This window comes from Coffea arabica, chromosome 11e (assembly GCF_036785885.1).
Source record: "Coffea arabica cultivar ET-39 chromosome 11e, Coffea Arabica ET-39 HiFi, whole genome shotgun sequence".
Classification (NCBI taxonomy): Eukaryota; Viridiplantae; Streptophyta; class Magnoliopsida; order Gentianales; family Rubiaceae; genus Coffea; species Coffea arabica.
Genome location: NC_092331.1, coordinates 30,163,818 through 30,182,076, shown reverse-complemented (window position 1 = coordinate 30,182,076; position 18,259 = coordinate 30,163,818). Strand labels below are relative to the sequence as shown.

General features: G+C 37.5%; 1 long non-coding RNA gene across 1 annotated transcript; it reads left to right on the top strand.

The window, feature by feature from the left end:
* The first annotated feature begins 13,813 nt into the window (after positions 1 to 13,813).
* Positions 13,814 to 17,111, top strand: LOC140021725 (uncharacterized). The gene is made up of 2 exons (XR_011825670.1): positions 13,814 to 13,865; positions 16,928 to 17,111. It is a non-coding gene; the product is annotated as an uncharacterized lncRNA (long non-coding RNA).
* Positions 17,112 to 18,259: the final 1,148 nt, after the last annotated feature.

Genomic DNA, 18,259 nt, shown 5'->3' with positions numbered 1-18,259 from the left:
TTCCAAAGGCATTAGAAATATGGGACATAAGGTTAAAACTTTGATGTTTTGGACAAGACCTGAATCCACTCAGAACAGAACAAAAATTGAGTGCCAAAGTACCCGTCAGAACTGTCCAGATTCAAAGGCAGTTCTGACGATCGATCTTGTTTTGGTCATAACGGGAGCTACGGAACTCGGATTTTGACACACTTTATACCGTTTCGAAGCTAAGACCAAGATATAAATTTATTATGAAGAGGTAAACACCCAGTTCGTACGTTATCAAAATGGATAAAACATGGTCAGATGCAAAATTCAAAAACGTACACAATCCAAGGTACAAAACAGGTGCAAGTGGTTTGGCTATAACTTGGGATACACTGATCCCTTTAAGGTGTTCTTGGTGGCGTTGAAAAGCTAAGACAGAGTACTAAAACTTTTATGTTTTGGTAAATGGCTAAATCAGCACGGATCATAGTGAATAAACACAATCAATTGGATGAACTGTCCAAAACGGATCACTGGAAATATTCTAGGGCAGTGAGGGTATTTTGGTCTTTTCACAGGCTACGTTGCTCCGATTGAGCTGAAATTTTGTAGGCAACTATAAAATACCATTCTATACAACTTTTATGTTTTGTGCCAAGCCTAATTCGGCCTCTAACAAGGAGCACTAAAACCGGACAGAACAGGGTAGCTTGGTTTCCAAATTCTGAAATTTGCACCTTTACTCTATAAATTCATATCTAACAAGTGCTCTATCATCAAACCCAGCAATTACTAGCTCAATAACATCAATTAAGAGGTAGATAACCATAATCAAGGCTGAAAATATAACCCTAGTTAAACATCCCAACATACCATTTAACCCATGAAATTTTCCCCATAAACCCATCAAAACTATAACTTTAAGCTTCTAGTTCACACATATAAGAAGTAAAGGGAAGTTTCTTACCAAATTCACCTTAATCCCTATATCAAGAAGCTGCCAAGACCTTCCTCTTCCCAAATCACTCCACCAAAACCATTAAGCTTCCTTGGAGATCAACTTTTGTGGAGGAATTTGCAAGATTATCGGTTGAAACTCAAGATTGAGGCTTGAAATTGAGGTGCAAGGTGAAGTTTTTCCTCTCTTATTTTTCCTCTCAATAATTTCGGCCAAGACTAAGAAAATGGGAAGAAATGAGGAAATTTTGGTCAAATTTCTGTTTTATGAAGGTTAAGACAAGTTGGTCAAAGTCCAACTTCCATAGATGCCTTGACACTTGTTTTCTTTCTAGCATTTTCTCTCATTTCTCTTGGTCAAATATTGTGGCTGATGTATGAGATATTTTGAGGGTCAATTATCTAAAATAAAATGAGAAGATTAAGGTAATAAAGTATGGGTCAAATGGTGTGTTTACCCGGTAACAAACGGTACCCGTCGGTTCGAGCCGATTTTCCTTAAATCACCCGTACTAGGGTTTTTTTCTTCCTATTCACTAACTTTTTATTATTGCATCTAATCACATATTATTTCTCACCCAAAAGTCACTCTTAAACACCAAATTTGATCCTTGCTCTGTACCGAAAAATCATCCGGCGAAAAATCACGAAAACCCTAATTTGCTCCAATCTTGAAAACGAAGAGTGAAACCCTACTTTCTAGGTTCATTTGCACTTATTGAGGAATGATTGAGTAGTAGGGCCATAGTAAAAGAATAATTTCCAAAAAAAAAGGGCATTTTAAGAAAAGTGTGATGAATTTTACAATTCCATAGAATAAAATTAGGGTTTTGAGTCAAATATGAGGGATTTAAACATAACCTGCAAGTCACAAGTAAACTAGGGTTTTAAAGTACAAGTAAGGTTTCTAGTTTTTTTTAAAATAAAACAATGTTTTAAGACAAAATAAAATAAAGAAACCGTAATCCTTTCTTTGAAACTAAACAAAAATAGTATCCTAAAATTTGGGGTATCACATACCAAAAGAAGGAAATTTGCCAAGGGCAGAAGGGAACACGTCTAAAAAGGCTAATACCACGGGTAATCGACCGAAAGTGCCGGCAAGGACCTATGCAATAGGAAGCCAAGAGGTGACAGACCCATTAGCAATTGCCGAAGGTACCTTCCCTATTTTCCATCGTATTGAGGTATTTGAATATTCCAACCCTTTAGTTCGTTGATTGGAATTTCGAGGACGAAATTCTTTTAAGGAAGGGAGATTGTGACACCCCAACTTTTAAGATGCTATTGTTTTACGGTTTCTTTCGTTCATTTTATTTTAAAACATTATTTTGTTTCAGGGAAGATACTAAAGTTATTTCTTTGGGTTTGATTTAAAACCTTATTTTGTTTTAAAAGACTAGAAACCCTAAAATTTTAATCAAAAACCCTAGTTTACTTGTGACTATGTTTAAATCCCTCATATTTGACTCAAAACCCTAATTTTATTCTATGGAATTGTAAAATTCATCACATTTTTCTTAAAATTCATTTTATTTGGAAATTATTCATTTATTATGGCCCTACTACTCAAGCACCCTACAATAAGTGCAAATGAACCTAAAAAGTAGGGTTTCACTTTTCGTTTTCAAGATTGGAGCAAATTAGGGTTTTCGCGATTTTTCGCCGGATGAATTTTCGGTACGGAGAGGGGATCAAATTTGGTGATTAAAAGTGACTTTTAAGTGAGAAATAATATGTGATTAGGAGCAATGATACAAGGGTAGCAAATAGGAAGTAAAAACCCTAGTACATGTGTTTTTAAGAAAAACGGCGCAAACCGACGGGTACCGTGCACTACCGTTTGAACCCACCACTTGACCACCACTTTCTTACCATACAAGCTCATTAATACTTGAGCAAAATATCTTCTCATTTGCCAGCTAGTTTGACCGAAATTTAGGGCTCAAAACAGCAAGGAAAAGAAAGAGAAAAATGAAAGGTGGTGGTGGCGACACTTGTCGCCACCTAAGAGTTTCTTGACCAAGAGAGTAACCATCCTTCTTATCCCAATTTTTGCACCTTTCCTCTTCATTATTTCAGCAGCTTGGCCGACCAAAGAGAGAGAGAAAAGAGAGAGCAAGAACAACTTTCTTCTTCTTGATCTTAGCTATCCAAGTGAGAAATCAAACTTCCAAACCGATTAAAGTGCTAGTTGTGGGCTTAAGAAGCTAGGGCAAACAAAAATTTCTAAAGGAGGTGGAGTATCACTCTTCCAAGCTTGTCTTTGAGGTATAAGATCTGATTATGGTTTTTGGTCTTTTAAATTTTGGTTTAAGATGCTATCTAGTTCATGTTTTGGCTTGATTACAAGATATGCAAGTTGTTGTGATGATTTTTGGGATGATATATGCAAGATAGGGTTAATAAATTTCTGCCTAAACTTGTTGTATAGTTATTATATGTTGTATATAAGGTTATATAAGTGGTTTTGGTAGCAAGTGAATCAAGAAATCATGAAAGGTTGCATTGAAATCAACAAATTCCAGATTTCTGGAAATTTTCCCCTCTTTCTGTCCGTTTTTTGTTGCACCATGTTAGAGGCCGAATTGGGCTTGGCATAAAACATGAAATTTGTATAGAATGGTATTTTATAGGTTCCTACAAAATTTCAGCTCAATCGGAGCAACGTAGTACATGAAAAGATGGAAATACCCTCACTGTTTTAGGATGTTTCCAGTGTTCCGTTTTAGTCAGTTCATCCAGTTTATCATGTTTATTCACTATGATCCGTACAGATTTAGCCAATGGCCAAAACATTAAAGTTTTATTGTTCTGTCTTAGCTTTTAAACACCTCCAAGAACACCTTAATCGGACGTTGGTAACCTGAGATATGACCATTCCAGTGCAGTGCGGTTAATTAGCCGACTAGTTGGATTTTGGTTCTGTAAATTGGGAATTTGACTAGGTTGCATTGGAAACTGGATTAAGTGATCTTCATAAAAATTGTATCCCTGTGTCTTAGCTTCGAAACGGCATAAGATTCATCTCAATCCGATAAGCGTAGCCTCGGATGTGTTATTTCCGCAACCACGCATCAAATCTGTCTTTTGCTAGGTTACATTTCCGCACTTGTTATCACTTTGATTTTTGTTCTTATGTTGTTATGAGCCTATGGAATGGCTATTGAAATGGAATTGTGTTATGGATAACTTTGGGTTGGATTGAGTAAAATATTGAAGCCATAAATGGCTGGAAAATAGGTAAACACAAGGGGCATGCCGCCGAATTTTCACGAGAAAGATAAACTAGTCTTCGAAGTCCTAGTTTTATATTTTGCAAATTTAACTTGGATACACTGAAAAATGGATTGAGTTATCTTCATGGAAGTTGTAACCTTTTGTCTAAGGTTCGAGACACTATCTAGTACATTTTGATCCGATAACCCTAGCTCCCGTTATGGACAAGATCGTGTAACCGTTTTGATTATTTTGACCGTTTTCAACTGTATTCGATCGTTTCAGTTATCAATTGCTGTTGTATGGCCGTTTCATTCATGTGTGTATATAATCTGCCCATACAGATCTTGAGGCTTTTGACGGTGACGGTCAAGCTCCGTGAATTGTATCATTTTCGTGCCAAGTTGTATCAAGTGAGTAATTGGGTGGTTATTGATGTGAAATTGTTAAAGTGCTTTGTATATGTTAAATGGGTACGTAGGCGAGGGTGTACTTTATCTCACTCGACCTAATCCCATCCTTTATTTTGATTTTCTATGTGAGAATACATGCTTTATGTTGAGTATCACCCTCTTGCTGTGTGCTGAGGAGGGGAATTACATGACTTGAGTATCACCCTTTTGCTGTGTGCTGATAGGGGTGATCTCGTGACTTGAATTAAACCCCATTTGCTGTGTGCTGTTTGGGGTAAGTATCTTGTTGTGCACTTGTTGAGAGATACCATCTATTGAGAGATCGGATATCTCAGGGCTTGGTTCCAACCCGGTTCCAAGGGTTAGACGAACTATTCGAGCCAGTCGGGGCTTGGTCGAAGATAGTTCCATGCTAAACTTGGGATTTCGTTTCTTGTTATAGCTTTGACGAAAGCTAAGTTACTTTATTTTGCTCGAGCTGCTGTGTGCTGTTGACTGGCCAGCGGGGGTTGATAAGATGAACGGGGAACGTTTAAGTGGAGTCTACGGACCATGAGTACTTGGTTGACGGAGTGTCAACAGGCGTTCAAGTTCGGGGAATTGAACTGGCTTTGGAGCCACCCGTATCCTACACTTGTGATGTTACTTTTCTGTTTTTAATGTGAAATATCCTGATGTACTTGTTTAATTATGTGAGTTTTATTTTTTTTCCCCCTAATTGCTCACTAAGCACATAGCTTACCCCATTCCATTTGTTTTCCTTAGCAGGGGGCCGACGCGGGGGATCGCTCGGGAAGGTGTTTAGTGTTTCGATTTTAGATGAGTGACCTTGTACTTGTTATAAGTTAACTGGCAAGATGTATATAGTTGTTGTGGTGGTTATAATTATCAACTTTTCTAGGGTTTACTTTCTGGTACTCGGGGTATGTATGAATTGATGTATATTTGAGATTTATATTGCAATTTGTTTGAGGTTTGTAGTGAGGGAGTGAGTCCCGGCGAGAGCTGGGCAGGCGACTCGCCGAACCCTGGGGTACGCCCTAGGGGGAGCTGGGGCCATCACATGTATGATGTATATATCTGGTATATAATCTTGTAAAGGAGATGGTAGTGGTGGTTTCAAGGTAAAAATGTGAATTATAGCTTGAATATAGCAAAATTCCAGATTCCTGGAAATTGTAGCTTCAGTTCTGCCCGATTCCATTTCATCATGTTAGAAGCCGAATTAGGCTTAGTACAAAACATGAAAGTTGTATAAAATGATATTTTATGGTTTTCTACAAAATTTCAACTCAATCGGAGTAACGTAGCCTGTGAAAAGACGAAAATACCCTGACTGCCCTAGGAGTAAATTCAGCGGACAGTTTTGACAGTACACTAAGTTGGTTGCATTTGTACACCTGGATACGTACTAAACTAGCTTTTATCCAAAACATGAAAGTTTTAGTACTTTGTCTTAGATTTTCAACACCTCTGAGAACGTCTTAAACAGACTTTCGTAGCTTGAGATATGGCCATTTGAATATAGTGCGGTTAACTGGTCGATTAGTAGAAGTTTGGTTCTGTGAATTGGGAATTTGACTGGGTTACACTGAAAATTGGACTAAGTGATCTTCATCAAAATTGTAGCCCTTTTTCTTAGCTTCGAAATGGTATAAGTTTTACCTCAATCCGATAAGCGTAGCTTCAGTTGTATCTGTTACATAAAACAACGTCAAATCTGTCTTTTGCTAAACTTCATTTCCGCACATGTCGTTAGCTTGATTTTTGTACTTGTATTACCTTGAGCCTATTGAATGGCTATTGAAATGAGATTATTTTGTGTGTAACTTTGGGTTTGATTGAGGAAAAGAATGAAGCCATAAATGGCTGGAAAATAGGAAAATACAAAGGGCGTGCTGCCCAAATTTACGCTTAAGGGCTAGGTAGACATACTTGCAACTTGAGTAAGGGTTAGGAGCGATTACCACTTGAACTATCTAGGATATTTGCATTTCCTTTTATCGAGGTATATCAGTGAAGATTCGGCCGAACTTGTACCCTTGAGAAATACAATCATGACTACTAGAAATACGTTTTCCTTGTACTTTCGACTCAAATGGCATTTCCAAGTATAAATGTTACAAAGTTATATAGTTTGAAAAGTGAACGAGTGTTTCACGAATATTCTCCAAGTGAATTTCCATTTCTTGATTCTTATTGAACTAAACGTCTACGTTTCGAACCTTAGTCGATTTTCAAAGTTCTAAAACAAAGTTTTATCGCAGATTTGGACTCCAAACCCGGAGTATAACCCAGACGTGATTACTAGGGGCACTTCATTTTGGTGAGTGCTTCCAAATATCTGATTAAACTAGACACTTGTTTCCAATACTTGATCAATATGATTAAATGATATATGATTGGTTTGATCGGGTAAGAGTGTACTTTATCGCACTTGCCCTTATTTGATATATACTTGTTTATTGTTGAAATTGATTTGATATACTTGTTTATGATGTGCGCACTTCCTGGAATTATAGAAACCCTACAGCAAGTTACTCGAGTCGAGCTGGCAAGGGCTTGGTCGATTGGGTAACGAACCCTGGGTCTCATGTTTGTCGAGTGGAGTGATATCTCCTCGACTAATCGGTATACTCGAGTATTACCACCCGTGTTTCTTGAGGATTTTGGGCCCAGTAGGAGGTTTGAATGGTGGATGGAGAGTAGTGTAAGTGGTGCTCTACCGGATTGGTTCCTTTACTTGAAAGTTGACGGAGTGTCAACTATTACGTGATCAAGCTCCTGATGATGAAATGGGAAGTTGGCTCCTGAGAGCCATCCGTATCCTTATGCTTTGGAATGATTATTGTTTATTGGATTATTGTTTCTTCTGAAAACTTTTATACTCGCTCATTTTGAGATTTCTACTTGAAGTGTTATTGCTCACTTTTATGAACTCTTCATGCTCATTACTTTGCTATATCGAAAACTTGTAGTTATAAATAATGGTTAATTTGCTATTTGGAACCTCACTGGGCTTTTAGCTCATTCCACGCCATTTATTTTCCTTACAGGGGTACGAGCGAGGCGTGAGACGTGTACAGACTAGCGTAGTCTAGTTGTTTTGAAATTTGTAATTGTACTCGCACTAGTCGCTCGATTAGGGTTGAATGTACTGAAAACTTAAATCTTTTGATGTATTTGGGACTGTATGGATGGTTGAGATAGAAATGAATGTATTCGTATGTTCCAAACTTGGGAACCGTTATTTCGTTTATTATTGAGGTTGCACCTTATTTTAATTGATGCGAGTGAGTGAGTCCTGGCGAGAGTTGGGCAGGCGGTCTGCTAAACCCTAGGGTACGCCCTGGGAGAGGTGGGGCCATCACAAACCTTCTTGAAGCTTCAATTGCACTTTATTTCAGCCTCCATTTCTGCCATATGAACCGTGAGAAAGAGAGGGAAAATCCAAGAGAAAGAAACCATAATACATCTTGAGTTTGATCCACTTCAGTGAGAAAACAAGAAAGCTAAACCGATTAATCAATAGTTTGAGAGCTTGGGAAGCTTAAGGAACCAAAAATTTCAAGGAGTAGTGGAGGATCACTCTTGCAAGGCCTTGTCTTGAGGTATAATGGCTGATCACCCTTTCTTTTCTATTAATCATGATTAAGTTGGGTATTAATGTTAGAATTGTGCTTGTGATGCTTGTTTGAAATGGTTTTGATGATTGGAGGGATGAATTTTGAGTTAGGGTTTTGATTTATTCACTTATAATTCTTTTTGGTTAGGTGTTATATGGTGTATATATATGGTATATAATCTTGTAAAGGAGAAAGTAGTGGTGGTTTTAAGGTAAAAATGTGAATTATAGCTTGATGTAGCAAAATTCCAGATTTCTGGAAATTGAAGCTTCAGTTCTACCCTGTTCTTGTTCCTTATGTTAGAGGCTGAATTAGACTTAGTACAAAACATGAAAGTTGTAGAGAATAATGTTTTATAATTTCCTACAAAATTTCATCTCAATCGGAGCAACGTAGCCTGTAACAAGACTGAAATACCCCTGACTACCATAGGTTTGGACCAGTGGACATTTGCAACGTTTCACCTTGATACGTACTGAACTAGCTTTTAGTCAAAACATGAAAGTTGTAGTGCTATGTCTTAGCTTTCCAACTCCCCTGGAATTACCTAGTTTGGATTTCGGTAGCCTGAGTTATTCTCATTTACGCATAAGGCGGTTAACAAGCCCGAATGTGAGATTCTGATTCTGTTATTTGAGATTTTGACTTAGATACACTACAAACTAGACTGAGTGGTCGTCATCAAAGTTGTAGGCCTTTATCTTAGCTTTGAAATGGTATAAATTGCACCCCAATTCGATAAGCGTAGCTTCGGTTGTGTCCGTTACGCAAAATAACGTCAAATCTGTCTTTTATTTCTTGACTCAACCTTCATTTCCGCACATGTTCCTAGCTTGCTTTTGTACTTGTATGAGTTGGAGCCTATGGAGTGGCTATTGAAATGAGATGATTTTGTGTGTGACTTTGGGATTGATTGAGGAAAATAGTGAAGCCATAAATGGCTGGAAAATAGGTAAATACAAAGGGCGTGCTGCCCAAATTTACGCTCGCGAATTAGGTCGATATACTTGCGACTTGAGTAAGACTTGAGAGCGAATACCACGTGAACCATCTAGGGTATTTACGTTTTCTTTGCCACTTCGACTCAAATAGCGATTTTAAAGTTTTACAAGTGAGTCTAAGTTTTACAAATATTTTACTTATGTCCTTTGGTTTCAATGTACTCTTTTCACTACCAAAACTTATATTTTGTACTAGTACGTATTCAAATTTTCTTTGAATCACTTAAATCTTTGATGGTTGAAGCATAATGTGTTCGTTTGATTATATTAGGATACCTTGGTGATTGAGGGTGTATCCGGAAGGAAACTGTGGACGTTATTTTGCTTAAATCGGTGAGTGCTCCTTGTTTGTTATATTTTCCTTGACTTCATGGCTTTTGTTATTGTTTGACAATGTGTTAAGTGCTTTCAAGGATTTCCAAAATGAGTTTTCTAGGCGAGTGTTTATCACGCTCGACCTAAATGAAATGTGAAATTTTTAATGATTGAAACATTTACATGTGCATGGATGTAAGCCTTTTGGCTGAACTAGGCCCTGCCCTTTGTTACCGATCGACTCGAACCAGAAGCGGATTCGGTCGGGCGATATGGTGATCTTGGGTGAATATTTGGTATACTCGAGTATTACCTTGTTGTCGGGTGGAGCCTGGCCAACGTCCAGGAGGGGGTGAATGAAGTAAATGAACGAACGAGGGTTTTGCTTATCGAAATGCATTTTAAAAATGATTGGAGGAATAAGGGGAATGACAGGAGAATGAACGAACGAACGAATAGCTCCCTGTGAGCCCGTATCTTTTTAATGAATCTGTTATTATCGCTTTCCATTGTAAATGTTTCTTGAACTATTGATACTCTGTGATTAATGTATTCGATTGATTGTTTGATTATGTGTTTGGAACCTCACTGAGCTTTTAGCTCATTCCTTTAGTTTTGTTTTCCTTAACTGGGGACGGCGAGCAGGACGAGAGCTCTGTATAGACTAGTCTAGTCTAGTTTTTTGATTTTGTAATGGTTCTCGCCCTAGTGGTTGGCACGGGCTGGATGTGTGGTGAATTGAGAACCTTTGTATATTCGATGTTTGTACTCCCTTTTGAGATAGTAATGTACATAAGTTTTGCTTTAACTTTTGGATCGTCGTTATATTTATTCTTGTGGGTTTATTCTGGTTTTGTTTTAGGGTTGAAGTGAACGACTGAGTCCCGGCGAGAGTTGGGCAGGCGGCCCGCCGAACCCTTTGGTTCGCCTTAGGGGGAGGTGGGGCTGTCACACAAGATATCAGTCATTTTGTCCTATCATTTTTGAATAATGGTGTCTTTAACAGTCAAGTTAACTTTGCTCGTATTGTTCTTATTCCTAAATGCAAAATCCCTGACCAAATTTCTCAGTTTAGGCCCATCTCACTTTGTAATGTTGTTTATAAGGTAGCATCTAAGGTCTTGCTAATAGAATTAGGTCTTTTTGCCTGACATCATTTTTGAATCCCAATCTGCTTTCATTCTAGGTAAGCTAATTACTGATAATCTTTTACTCTCTTACAAACACCACCACTATATAAAGACTAAACATGGAGCAAAGATGGTCTAATGTTGTTTAAGCTAGTTATGATTAAAGCCTTTGATAATGTTGTGCGGGATTTTCTTTTGAAAGTTACGAGTGCTCTTGGTTTCAATTTTCGTTTCATCTCTCTAATCCATAAATGTATTTCTTCAGGCATTTTTTCCTTCATGCTGAATGGTGTGCAAGTTGGCTCAATCACCCCCACAAAGGGGACTTAGACAAGGTGATCCTTTATCGTCTTATCTATTTCTTATTTGTGGAGAAGCTTTTTCTTGTCTATTGCAGGAGTCTGCTTGCTGTACCAAATTGCATGGTATCACAGTGAACAATAATGCTCCGCCAATTTTGCATCTCCTGTTCGCATATGACACGCTTCTCTTTGGAACGCTACCTTAGAAAAAGCTGAGAACTTCCAACGAGTGATCCAGATTTACGAACGTGCTTCTGGTCAGTGTGTCAATCTAAAGAAATCTACAATAATATTCAGTCCAAATACTTCCTAGGAGACTCGAGTAATTATCTCCCAATTTTTTAATATGCAGATAGTTGATTCTCATGACAAATATCTAGGTCTTTCTATAGTAGTTGGCAGATCGAAATCTCAGATTTTTGCTTCTATTAAGGATCTGGTATGGAGCTGATTAGAGGGATGGAAAAAGAAAACCCTTTGATGCGCACTTAAGGAAGTTCTTCTCAAAACTATTGTACAGGTAATCCCTACTTACAATATGTCCTGCTTCCTTTTACTTGATAATGTGCTCCAACATATACACTCAATGGCGAGCAATTATTGGTGGGGAAGTTTTTTAGAGAAGTGTAAAATACGTTGGTTAAGTTGGGACAAATTCTGCATCCCAAAGGAAAAAGGTGGCTTGGGTTTCATAAATTTGAAAGCTTTCCATTACGCTATGCTAGCGAAACAAGCTTGGAGGCTATTAACCAATCTTACTATTCTCTTGCACCAGATTCTTAAAGCCAAATACTTTGCTGATTCCAAATTTCTCCATGCGAAGTTAGGATGTCGACCATCCTTTACTTGGCGTGGGATTTTAGAAAGAAGGAAAGTACTAAACTATAAGGATCGAAGACAACCTAAGAGGGGGGTGAATTAGGTTGATTAAAAAGCTAATCAAGTTATGGGCATTTTTTTGCTCAAAATGAAATTTACCATCTTTTCTAAGTGACCACACAATGTAGCAATTAGTAAGAAAGCACAATTGCTTGGGAGTAGAAGAGATAAGTGTGAGAACCCCAAAAATATATATAAGCCTGTGCATATTTCATTTGCATTTCTTTTAATTCTTTAATAAATTTTAGCATTACTTTCACTTGTTTGCAGACAAGTACGTAAAAACAATTTTATGTGAAAAATAATATAATTTTACTAAACTATGAATTTTTTTTCGATAGATTAAATTAATACTTTTAGAATTAGATTAATTTAAAACGTTAGAATATTTAGATTCCTTCATGCTAAATTAATGATACTCGAGCCGATTAATCTTATTACCTTAAAATAAATTACTTGAAATTTAATGATTAATTCCAATGAGTTGCTAGCATTATAGGTTAAAAGGAAATTTTTCACGGTAAGACGAAATCAATGAATTTTAGATAAATATAATACAAGTATGCGAAACATACTTAAAGCATGAAGTTACGATAATTAAAGTCTTGCATGACTAGTGTATAATTAGGCTTTCAAATCACACTTGGGGATAATTTTTGGAATTAAGTTAGAATTGAGAATTTAAGTAGAGGTTAGGAAGAAAAGTGAAAAGACTAAAATGCCCCCATACAACCCCAACATTTCCAGGCAAAACCAAACAATCCCTCTGACAGCATCCTAAGCACCGCACTATCCGGCCAATAGAAATTTTTTTTACCATCTCAACACTCAACCTCCTTCTCAAAACAGCGGCACCATCCCTCTTCCTCTTCATTACTATATTACAAACGACCACTGCACTCCTACTCTACCTTGTTATCATCGACGAAGGGAGGGAGTGAGAGAGCCGCACTCTACAAACCGAGAGAGGGGAATCCGCGAGCTGCAAAACAAATTTTCTGGTTCTGACCGTGAGTTGAAGGAAGGAAGGGAGAGGTCGTGCGTGAGTGTCCTCCGTTTTCTTTTCAACCTCCACCAGCTGCAACCATCTTCATCGCAACACCATTCCAGCTGCAAACCAAAAACCAGGACCAAATAGTGTGCGCGAGCTGAGAGAGAAAAACTTCATAGCTTTCTTGTGCATGAGCTGAGTTCCTAGCTGAGGTAAATTCGAGTCTTAAAATAGCTATTTTGTGAGGACTCGTAAAAACTATTATTTTTAAGCCTAATTTGTGGCTTAATAAATTATTTAATTGGATATTTGCCTCGAGGAATATTTTCTAGTCTTATTAGACCTAAATACATGGTAATATAACTTCGTTATATTTTTAAAGTAACTCATTTCACGAATTAATTTCCTGAAGCTCGTTTAGTGAAATAGTGAACACGTCTTTGGAAATCTTGATCGATTGAGAGTACAATAGGTTTGAAATATTGGAGACATGTACAATGGACCTAAATTAGGCATTTTAATGTTTAAATAGTCAAGTGATAGTTATTAGTATTATTGTTATAAGAATTTCTCGGAAGTTTCGCGTTATCGCGCTCAGATTGGAGATACGCGTTTTCACACGCGTGATTTTAATTTAGGAACTTTAGACCCTTATTTTGGGATAATTAAGAGTGAATAATATTTATATGAATATAAGTGCATTAGAGGTTTAGTGCACTAGTGAAACAAACTTAAGAGGAATCGAGCACAAAACGCGCGCGTGCGCGCACTTTTTACGGTTGACTTTTGTGCACCAAATCCTTAGTATTAAGCTTCCTTTGGAAGCCTCATTTCAGACCACAATCTCTCTCTCTTGCTCCCTCATCTGGCCGGCTAACAAAGGAGAAAAATAACTCCAATTCCATCCTAATTTCTTCACCAAATCTTCTCCATTTCACTTCAAATTTCAACCACTCTTAGCTAATTACTTGGAGATTACATCAAGCTAAGAAAGAGGGCTGCTATCCACGGTTTTCTTGAGCATCTAAGGGGCCAAAATTTCTGCCTTCATCCTCTAATCAAGTAGGTGTTAATCCAACACTTAAATCTTGCTTTATGAAGATCATCTTACATGTATAAGGTAGTATTTGCATTTGGGTAGCTTGTTTATGGTGTAAAATGAAATGGGTGGGCTCTATGAACTCCCACCTTTGTCTTGAGGATTGATCTCATGCTTGATGATGGATTTAATGGTGGTTTAGTGCTTAAATTAGTGGATTAATGTTGTATTGTTGGTAGAAAATCATAGGAGGTGCTTGGAGCAAAAGTGACCGTTTTACCCCTGCCTTGTCCGACCATTTTTGTGCACAATTTTGAGGTTCTAATGACTTAATTATATTGTTTACATGTTATTGTGAGTGTGTACAAAATTTCATTGAAAAATAACATGATTTGGTTGGTTAAATGAGTTGATTTCCAAAGTTAGCAAAACTGGAAAATGAATCCCGTATTGCCCAGGCAGTCATCTTGTATCGGCTATAACTCTTTGCTCCGATGTCGAAATCAAGTGTCGTTTGTGGCATTGGAAACTAGACATTCCCAGCTTTCCATTGGTACCAATTTTACGTTCTGGTTCCACTTGAGGGAGCCACACCATGCGATTGAAAATCACTGTCCTGTTTCGTTTCTCTCCAGGAGACAGGACAGGACTTGTATCTTGATGCTCAAAAACGAGCTGTTTGTGAATGTAATTTGAAAATGGTTTCTTCTGAGAAAATTCAGATTTATGAGAGAGATTTCCAACGCCATCAACCACACCCAATTCCAAGTTGAATTGAGTGAGTTGCGGCCAAAGTTTGAAACAGCTACAGTGATAGAATTTTCCACTTGGACAGATTTGTAACTAACAATGATTTGGGACTTGTTATTTCGAAATTCTTGATGTAAATCACCTATCAAATGTATTTTGAATTCTTGCTAGACCTGATTATCATAAACGAGACATGTTTTCGGTATCTTCCCTTGGTCAAAAGTTTAGAAAAGGAAATTTTCATACACGAGGCAGCTTTGCCTTAAACATTTGGAAACTTGAGTGATTTTGTTAAGTGACTTTCCGTGCATATTTTTCTATGAAATTTGACAGAGGAATAGCCCTTATATGGTAGTATAATCATACCAAATTTGGTGCCATTCCGAGTCTGTTTAGATGTTCAAACAAAGTCCCAAAGTTCATGTTTAAATCTGGAAATTCTTGATCGAGGAGGAATTTTTAGCCAACTTTGAGCTGCTATATCTTGGCGCTCAAAACTTCAATTCTTGTACCGTTTGTTTCGTTTTAAACTTTGATTGTAGCTCTAATTGAGTTCTAAATTTTGGAGGTTAGTTCGTATTGTGTGAATTTTGCCGGATTTTCAAAGATGGTCAAAAACCAACCCCGAAACTGTCTAAATGGTCCCAAGCAGCAACTTCGAGTCAATTTTTGAATACCTTCTGTTTGGAATCATGGAAAAGTATCTTCTAGGAACTTTTACCGCTTTTGAAGACGTTTCCAACGGTATCAAGCTTTCCAATTTTGGACCTACATAGTGCAAGATACGATTTTTCTAAAATTGACACCCAAAGCTGAAATTTGTCAATTTCTTAGAAAATGAGATTTTGGAAACTTGCCTTCTTTTCTCGATACCGATTGAACATTTTGAACTCGATTTCATGGAAAATATTAGTCTCTCTCTTTAGACTTTAAAACTTTACTCTTGAGCCTCGATTATTAATAATTAAGGCCCAATTCATGAATTCCCTTTAGATTGTACAACCTTCTTTGATAAGTAGGAGTTCTAAGTGATAGTGTATAATAGTTAATGGTTATTTGCTCAGGCGCTCAAGGGGACCTTCAAGAGGAACTCGAAGTGGATGCCTAGACATTGTTTGAGTATTACTCTCTTGTTGCTATAGGTGAGTGTTCCATATAGGAATACGTAATTGGAATAAGTCTATGACATGCATAACCCATGATTATTAAGTGTTAAGTGCTATATGTTAAGTTTTTACCACACTCATGCATATCTGAATAAGGTATACTTGAATTACTCGACATGAAATACCTGAAATATGTATATTTGAACTATTCGATATGAAACACTTGAAGAGCATATTTACGTGACTACTTGAACTATTCGATATGAAATGCTTAAAGAGCATATTTATGTGATTACTTGAAATACTAGATATGAAATGCTTGGAGAGCATATCTACATGATGTGTTTAAATGATTAATTATGCTATGACAGCATAAGTCGGTTGGAGTGAATCTCCTCGACTCTTACGTTGAAAAGTGAAAACGGCCAATGGTGGCCTATTAAAATGACATATGTCTACCAATTAACCGTAATTACCACCGTTAACCGTTTACCGTTAACCATGTTTACTTACCGTTTTCTAATCTATTCGGCTACTTGCTTACTTGATTATCTGCTTACGTGATCACCAACTTACTTGATCACTTGATTATCATGAATCGCATGTTATATGAAGCTGTCCATCATTGTTAGGCGAGTGTGTACTTTATCTCACTCGACCTACTCAAATGATGAATTTTACCTTTTGCCGAATTACTTGATTACTTGTGCATGTTGTAAGCTCTAAGCTGAACTGGGCCCTGCTCATGGTTACTAACCTACTCGAGCCAGGACTGGGCTCGGTCGGGTAGGTTGGAACCTTGGGACACCGTTTCGGTATACTCGAGTATTACCACTGGAGGGATAAGGTGATGGCCAGTCAAACCGAGGGGATCCGGAAGTCGTAAGGTGCAGATGACCGACAGAGTTCCACTGGAACACCGTATCCTACAGTATATGTTTACCTTGTATCATGATGATTGTTTCGTGCTAAAATGCCAACATGAAATCCTGAACTATGCCTGTAATAAGCTCCAATCACTCGTGAACTATACATGCTAATGTCTCATACCATGATAAATGTCTCAAATTACCCGTACAATGATTATCACCTCATGATAACATGCCATTGTGTAACCTTGAACCATGCATATGATATGCCCAACTTACTTGATTTATTTGAACTGTTAGAGTGTCTTGGAACCTCACTGGGCTGTGTAGCTCATACCACGTTGTGGATTTCTTTTACAGGGTTCGAGACCAAGGGTGCTCGTGAGTAGTACTAGATTGTTTTCTTTTGAAAACTTTAAGTTATATTATAACGGATGGCTATTGTACCCTTTTCCGTTGGGTTGTATTTAAGCTTGAAAGCTACATAATTGTAAGTGTGAGATATTTGAAGTACTTTAATTATGTATTGAAGTTACTTATAGTATTTCGAGCTCTTGAATGATGGATTGTAGTGAGTCCTGGCGAGAGCTGGGCAGGCGTCCCGCGGATACCCTTTGGTTCGCCTTAGGGAGAAGTGGGGGCATCACATATTTGCTGGTAGATGAAGCTGTATCAGAGCTTGCCTGTGTTGTTTGTGCAGTCGGATGATGAAATCAAAGTTGTGGAAAAATCTGTTTTGGAAGTAAAAGTTTCTGCCGAGAATCTGACTGGTTTAATGCCGCTTCATTTGGTTTAATTTTGCTGTTTTGAGCCTCTAACCAGGATTAACTAGTAAATTTCAAGATGATTAAGCTCTGCATGTTGCTAATTAACGGGTTTAACTCAGAAAAATAAAGATGAACAAGAAAACATGCTGCATGCAAGATCATCCGAGAATAGTTGTAGGAATTTCTGGATTTGTGGATGTTTATAGCTGCTGACCGAACCTGTTTTGAACTGGATATGATAAGTAAATTCTTTAGGTGGCTTTGCATGTTGATTTGTGCCTATTGGATGATTATATTAGAAGCATAAGAAACCTTGATTTGGAAAGAAATGGACTGCCGAGTAGCTGAAATGAAAAGGCAGCACTAATCTGTTTATTTGGTAACAATTTGAACTGGTGAATGTGATTACCTCACTAATAATAAGGTAATTAAGTCTTGCATGAGGCTTTGTAGCTCGGCTAACCAAGAAAATAAAATGAAAACAGAAAATTTCTTCATGCATGCTCATCCGTGACTAGCTGGACAAATTTCTGGATTTTTGGGATGTATGTAGTTGTTATTCGAAGTTGATTTTGAACCAGAAATGTTAATTAGCTAGCTAAATGTTTGCATGACAAAGTTGAGTATCTAAAACCATGTTTTAGCCGAGAAAAAAAATTGGATTTATAAACACCTAAGTGCTGGAAATCCTTGATAGCCGTGAGAGGTGAGCAGCAATTTTCAGTTTGTTTTTGGAAATTTTAACCTATTTTGGAATATTTTCCTTGGAATTTAACGGTTTAGAAATGCATGGAAAATGTGTATTTACAGCTGTGTAAGTTGTTTAGCTATGAAATATTTGATATATTGAAGGACTGAACCAAAAACGTTGGTATATAAATGCTGGAATTTCCTTTGTGATAGCCGAATGTTGAGTTGGAATTTT